We start from the raw sequence: 7,235 nt of genomic DNA, 5'->3' as shown, positions 1-7,235 counted from the left end.
ATTTTTAAGTTTGTGCAAATGCTTTGGCCTGTTTGCATCAGGTTTGCATTTGCAAATACAGTTCAAAAGAGAAATAGGAAGTGATTTCTTGCTGTTGTTGGTATTTTCGAGATTCTGATTGGCTATCGTGGGATTGAGCTTCTCCTTACACTGCCAGGTGAGGTGTGCACAATGTTATTTTTGAAAACGGAGGGGGGGAAATATTTGTTTCTTTAAATACCCGGCTATGTATAAATACTAGATGATGACACACACCCCCTCCATTCTGAATTTGAGCTGCTCCCCCTAGGGCGGCGCTACAGAGTACACATGGCAAGGAAAAATATATACAAAAACTCTTTTATTCCAAATGCAATTTCCATGGTCAACAAACAATGGAAAAACTAGACAGAAGGGAGGTGTAGCCAAGAGCACTACAAATGGGCTGGAACTGGTGCTTTTTGCCTTGTATCTGATGTGTATGCATGTGTGTGTGGGCTAGAGGGAGGGGATACATGTGATGTGCTGTGTTCATCCTGTAGATATATGTCTGTGTGTAATGGAATTAATGTGTCTACTCTATGTTTCCTATGTGTTTTATACTATTCCTATCAGTGAGACCAAAGACAATTTTCATGCAGGCATGACAATAAAGTATATTCTATTCTATTCTATTCTATTCTATGTGTTCTTAGTGTACTGCGTCGACTGCACTCCTGGCTGCATCAAACAATGGACCAGAGAAGGCTTCACAACCTTGCAGTCATGTCAATTGAAAATGACATAGCAGTGCAGCTGAGCCGTGACAGAGTGATAGACCATTTTGCCTCCCTTAAAAACAGAAGGTATTCTTTGATGCTTCCACTCACAAAGTAGACATTACGCTGTGAGTGCAACCATTAAAAGTGACATAGTTACATACATACTTCCTCATACTTATAGTGACAACAGAGATATGAATGGATAGTTGATGTTGAGTTGGATAGGTTTTGTACACTACTACCTTTTTGTCTTTTTGTTGTTGATTTTTTAGGCCTACTGTCTTCTCATTTGGCAGAATAAACCCCTGAGAAACATTCATACTTCATTTGTTCTGTTTTGCAAAATTTCATCATGACTTTGAACTAAAGTACCAGTGGCTAAACTAATTAAGGAATGCACCACACCATTATGTAACCCTATGTTCAATGTATACTGTATTCAGACACAATAGCAGGCAGAAATAGCCCTAAACTTTATTTGGAAAAATTGCATGAAAGAGGAGAGAGAGTATTTTTTATATTAAAGGCTTTCTTTTCCATGAACTCACCCCAACATGTAGACTTTTAAATCATAACTCATAAACTCATTTAAAATGTAATTTAAAAAAGGGAATACATCCTGAAGAGGAAAGGAAGGGAGAGCAGGGGGTATTCCAAAGAAGGCAGGAAAAGAAAAGAGTGAACTGAACAGAACCTGATAGATGTGCTACAACTAATATCAAAGAAGCCGTTTTAAGGTGTAATGGAAAATTTTCGCCATTTCATTTTTTCCGCAGCATGACCTACAACCCTGGGGGCTAAGCCCCCCCCCCCCCCCCAATCGTGACGTCCCTGCCAAAGCCATAGAAAAAGGGAGTTGCGACACTCTTTAATGCGCCGCCACGCGATCAAGTTACAAAAAACCTGTGCTGAATGGCTGAATCGCAGGACGGTGGGATGTATTTCTGGATGCTGGAGGGCGTGATCAATTAACGCATTGACCAAGTCCCATGTGTCCCAATATGACCCGTAATCCAGAAACTGGCATGGAAAAGCCCTGTCATTTCTTCCCACGGTCCGTTATGAGAGTGTCGCCACTCTGTTTTCTTTACCGCTTTGCTGTAGCCTATTTGCTATTCGCTCAATGTTGCACGTCGCGCTAGTTTGCTAATTTGGTCCTGCCTCCTGGCCCCTCAAAATTGCACCTCGGTGGCAATCTGTGGCCTCATTTTCACACAGGTAATGCAGCATGAAGACGTATCTTCTCCCCGTGGATATTGGGGGATTTGAGTCTAAAAACGGCTTCTCACACTGCTTACAGATGCACCGCCCTTTACTTTGAATCTTGGACTCCATCTCCAATGACCTTTTGTGAACCTGCATGCTCACTGGGATTTTGCTCAGTGTCTACTAATGGGGGGAACCATAGACAAATAAAACAATGCACACAGCGTTTGCTTGGTGTTTGCTTTGGAAGGTTTTGCGTTTTTCAAGGAAAACTCCTTTGCTTTTCTCTTATAGGCACTTTCTTTTCACAGAAGACCACTAACTGTTTCTTATTTCAGCGTCGTTCTCGCCCGTCTGGAGAGGGAGTCGGGTAATGAATTGTCATAGAATAGCTTTGTCTCAGATTGAGTCAGCCTGCTTTTAGTTTATGACTTGGTGATCTTGCTCTGAGTTATTGTGAGAATGTATGCCCCTTTTTGTTTGTATTCAGATCACTGGTGCACCTTCTGATTGCTCGCTTTTTAAAAATCTTTTATTGCATCTTGTTTATGCTCTGGTGAAGGTGTGATGGTTAACCAAAAACCCCCCTTAATAGTAGGTGCAGTCCCAGTGAGCCTGTTGAATATTAGAATGATTAGAATAGCCTCATTTTAAAAAGTAGCCTGTATTCTTAAAATGCCTTTAGCCTATATCATTTAACGGGCTGATTTTAGTAATTAAAACAATTGCAAGTGAAAGAGGAATTATGTCGCATTTTGCTGTTTGCAGATTGCTCTCCTCCCAGCCAAAAAATGGCAGAGGCGTGTGCCAAACTCCAAAATAGTGGCTATACTAGAAGACCCACCGGAATTCCAGGGGACCTAACGTAGAAGAGTGCGGCTGGGGAAAAACATGATGTGTGTAGGGGAGCAGAAGAAAGACATTACTTGTGGGACTCCCGCAATATATCTATATAAAATTAATTAAAATATGTTTTGCCCTGTAAGTACTTGTTTTTAAGAGAGCAGCAAGAAATATCATAACTCAAGTTTTAAATAAAATATATATCTTTGCTTTACATAAACAGGTGCACAGTTCGTTGTCTTTACGCATGGCACTTTTTCACAGGAACGGTTATGAGCGCCACTGCATGAAAATGTATTCCACAGTTCTCTACACCAAGAATCTCCATAGCAGTTGTTCTGCTGGGCTCCTTTAGTGTCAGACAACTATATGAATACTCGGGATCAGTGTAGCACACCAACTTGAAATAGGCTACTGGTAGACAAAATCCCTCCAGTTACAGATGTACTGTTTTGACCTGCAGATAAATTAAGTTTTGTAGCCTACATGTTTATCTGTCATAGCCATTATGCTAAAATTAGACTTTTATGATCTGAAGTGTGGTATTGAGTCTCAACTACCCCTAAAAATGATGACTGTATTAAAACACTATAAGCAATGTATGCATCGACCATAAATTATAGACTAAGCTATGTAATAGAGAGTAGGCTAGGCCTATCTAGTCTCGCCTGCTTCTGTATTCATTCTTGGCAGAAACATCAATGACTTGTGCAGTCCTGGTACCTAGTGTGTAAACTTCTGATGGGTATTTTTCTTTGCTCTTTCGATCCACCCCCACCTCTTGATTCCACTCGTGGGCTAGACTATTTAAGTGCGTGCTCCAAATCTGTATTCATTACTACAGGATGGGCAGCCTAAAGACAGACGAGGAGATGCAAAGTACCGGGCCGATTGGGAAAGCTAGTAGCAGGTGGAGTTGCGTTACTTTGATGGTGTTGACGGTTCACACCCTCCTGATTGCGACATGCCTGATCTTGTTCTTCAGCTCCACCAACTTCAGATTCCCCCCTGAGGTAGGCTAGGCAATGCGATCTTTGTCATGTGGCGCAAATGTTGGATTTAAACGAGTAGGCTATACAATTTAATGGAGGCTTAAAGACTTATCACATCACCTATTTTTATTAGGTTTATTTATCAATGGTAGCCTAGAAGGATACGAATGTTAGACTTCCTTAACCTGAAATGACACTTTTTTTTCTGTTCTGTCTTTTTTGCCTATTTCCAACTCGCCGATGTTGAGAGCGTTTAGCTAACAGAACAATCACACCTGAATCTTAGGAGGTTAATCGCAATGATAGAAAAATGTTAGCCTACTGTATTGCGAACAAGATGCATCTGTGCGTGGGAGCAGGACTCAGGAAAGCATTTGTAGCCTAATTGTTCTCTATCGCCAGTGGAGGGCGCTGCATAGCAGGCTAACCCTTTTTAGAAATCGAGGTGAGACTGTATGTGTAACCACTATACAGGTGTCATTGCCGCATGATCGTTACAGTCTATGAATTTTTATTGAATTTGTTGCGTACAGTGGGATAATATTTACCTTAGTCTTTCTGGTTTTACTCTCATGCTCAGCGTTCAAGTGCAGCTGTTCAGTAGGCATATGTTCATGGGCACTGCTACAATTACACACAGCCTATTCCTATAACAGGCAATCAGATTACATGTATGTATTTGCATGTGTTTTGCCATTGCTTTGATCAAGGAGCATTCAGTATTTTGGTCTTACCATTTATGCCTTCAGGCAGGATTTATGGGATAAAGACACTTGTGTCATGTAATTGATCCTTTATTTAACTATGTGAGTCCAATTGAGATTTAAATCTCCTTTGCAAGGGAGCCCTTGAAAAACACCAGTAGGCTTACACACAGCTGTTTTGGATAAGTATTTGAGGGGCTAGCCGTGGCACACCGTTCACTTGGGAATGGGGTTGGATGGAGTGATTGAGGAACACTCCCCTTCCTCAACTTCCATGACTTAAGTGCCTTTGAGCAAGGCATCTAACCCCCTACTGTTCCACCCCTGTGTGCTCACTACCATGTGTGTGTGTGTGAGAGAGAGAGAGAGAGAGAGACATGCGTGTGTGTGTGTCTTGTATTTGTGTGTGCACGCGTGGCGTTGCTGCATTCATAAAAAACAAAGCGCAGCGCCCATACCACACTCAGGTCCATGTGCCCACAGGGACTGGGGTTCAAGTCCGGCCCGGGTCATTTCCTGATCCCACCCCATCTCTCTCTCCCACCTGCTTCTTTTCACTCTCTTCATTGTCCTATCTGAGTAAAAAAAAGGATTTTGACCAACTGTTACTGAACTGTTCTTTCCCACAGGAGCCACAACCAACTGACACTAATGCTGGTATAATCCTCCAGCTGGGGAACAGAGGAGGTATGGTTACTTCCCAGTGGTGCCTATGAATATTCTCTCATCTATCTGACCTGCAGGTCAGCTGTTGAAGTATATGTGCTAGCAAATAGTTGCCATCAAATTTAGAGATACATAATTTATTTATTGGCATTTTTGTGTACAAACATTTTAGACATCAATGCATGTAGAATGCACACTAGTACATGGCAAATAACATGACATGACTAGCATATACTGTATTACTTGGATAAAACCTGGTCCCTTAGGTGGTACCAGGTTGTGATATACAGGAGTGTACTACTGTTGTGATTAACACAGATTTTCTTAAATTAATCTCAAAGTCATTTGAATGGATGGGCTTGTCTCACTCTCAATATTCTCTTCCTTTATAAACAGGGATCAAGCCAAATACCATACAATGGAGTAATGTCAAACAGGGCCTGCTGGATTTCACTCTGATGGACTCAATAAAGGAAATCAGGAACATCAAAGTCAATGGCAGTGACATCAAAGTTGGCTGTCAGGGACCATACATTCTCTACCCATACATCGAACATTTTGATGAAAACTATGTAGAAGAAGTCTTCAACCTCACAGTGGTCAACAGAGAGGCGAGAGTCTTAGCCTCCATCCCCTTTAATACCTCAGACAAGACCACTTGGAAACACAGGATCATCAACCTAAATAAAGACGACCACATATCTGTTTACGTTGACTGTATTCAAGATGAACTAAACTGTCGAGTTGTTGGAGAATTCTGTCTGGGACTTAACTTCTTGCTTGGCAGTGTTTGCCCACGCACACCGACATACAATGACTAAGCCAGACATTTAGAGCCAGACCCCGCAAACGGGTCAACAACATTACGATGTGAAGGGGAGGACAATGAATTCAGATACACTGGCAAGTTGGGATACACTTCCATGAATACCTAGATCCACAGTGAACTACTGAGTGGTAATTTCAGGTGTCTTTCTACTGGTGCTTTGGTCAATGGTACCAGCGGATGTGTCAGTCAAAACAAGAAGATATTGCTGATGTTTTTACTGGAAATATTTGTAGGTCTTGTTTTTTCCTCTGGTAAACTGTTTTTTTCCAGTGGGTAAGATATGAATAACCATACAGGATCATATTCATGACTTTTTCAGGGATGTTATAACCCCAACTGCAACTGACACATAGCAAAGGCAGGAGATTTTACACCGTATACTGTTATACTGATACACAGGGTGGTATGTTTCTATTTCCCTTGCTATACTTTAATGGTATATAAAGGTTAAATGAAAAAAAGAAGAATGTATGTTTTTGCAGAATGTTAGAGAGTACTAAAGAATTGACCGTAATTTCCCAACTATTAGCCGAAGTTTATACATTGAATTTGCAAAATTCTTTAGCTATGAGGTTAATACACGGGGGTAGTTAATATGGTATTAATATATAGGTATTAATATAAAACACTGCCCTGTGGTTGATACACAAAGCGGCTAATACACAGGAAATTACTGTACTTAGTATGAATGAATGTATATTAAACCAAAGAGGAGTAAGATGAAGAAGAAAAATACTAAACTCGTTGCATCAAATGCGTTTTTGGCAAAGTTCGATGCTGTCTTTTTTTTACATTTATTTCGGTGTGCCATTTTTATCTTTTGTAAACCTAGCTTAAAATCGCAGATGCCTCTTGTGCCTCAGGTGAAATTGGTATCGACTGATGAATGTCTGTAAAAGAAAATCGCTGTGAATAATCCTTTTTGTGATCATGTGCACACAAAATTGCTCAGTCTTGTTTTGTTACAATGTGTTTACTATATACTATATATATATATATATGATCTATTTATAGCCTTTTTATATATGTATTTCAAAAGATGTGTAGAATAAAATAAAAATGTTGACTACTATTGAAATATGTTACTTTCTTGCCATCTTTAATTTCTAATTAGTAGACATTTTCATCCTTTCAATGTTTTGTTCACTTTGGACCGTTTTATTTCCAGTTGTACAGTGTACAGTGAAAGTTGCAGTGGCACTAAAACCCTTAGATAAAGAACTCATAAACAGTGTCTGTGTTTCCCCTTCTGGTT

At 40.3% G+C, this 7,235-nt stretch overlaps 1 long non-coding RNA gene across 1 annotated transcript; it reads left to right on the top strand.

The window, feature by feature from the left end:
• The first annotated feature begins 3,372 nt into the window (after window positions 1-3,372).
• LOC143114618 (uncharacterized) lies at window positions 3,373-6,938 on the top strand. The gene is made up of 3 exons (XR_012984965.1): window positions 3,373-3,802; window positions 5,115-5,172; window positions 5,548-6,938. It is a non-coding gene; the product is annotated as an uncharacterized LOC143114618 (long non-coding RNA).
• Window positions 6,939-7,235: the final 297 nt, after the last annotated feature.

The sequence above is a fragment of the Alosa pseudoharengus genome, unplaced genomic scaffold, assembly GCF_046254945.1.
Source record: "Alosa pseudoharengus isolate Yale_2024_CS ecotype anadromous, Long Island Sound unplaced genomic scaffold, YU_APseudo_1.1 YU_APseudo_1.1_scf_11, whole genome shotgun sequence".
NCBI classification, from domain to species: domain Eukaryota; kingdom Metazoa; phylum Chordata; class Actinopteri; order Clupeiformes; family Clupeidae; genus Alosa; species Alosa pseudoharengus.
This window is presented reverse-complemented; position numbering and strand designations above follow the sequence as displayed.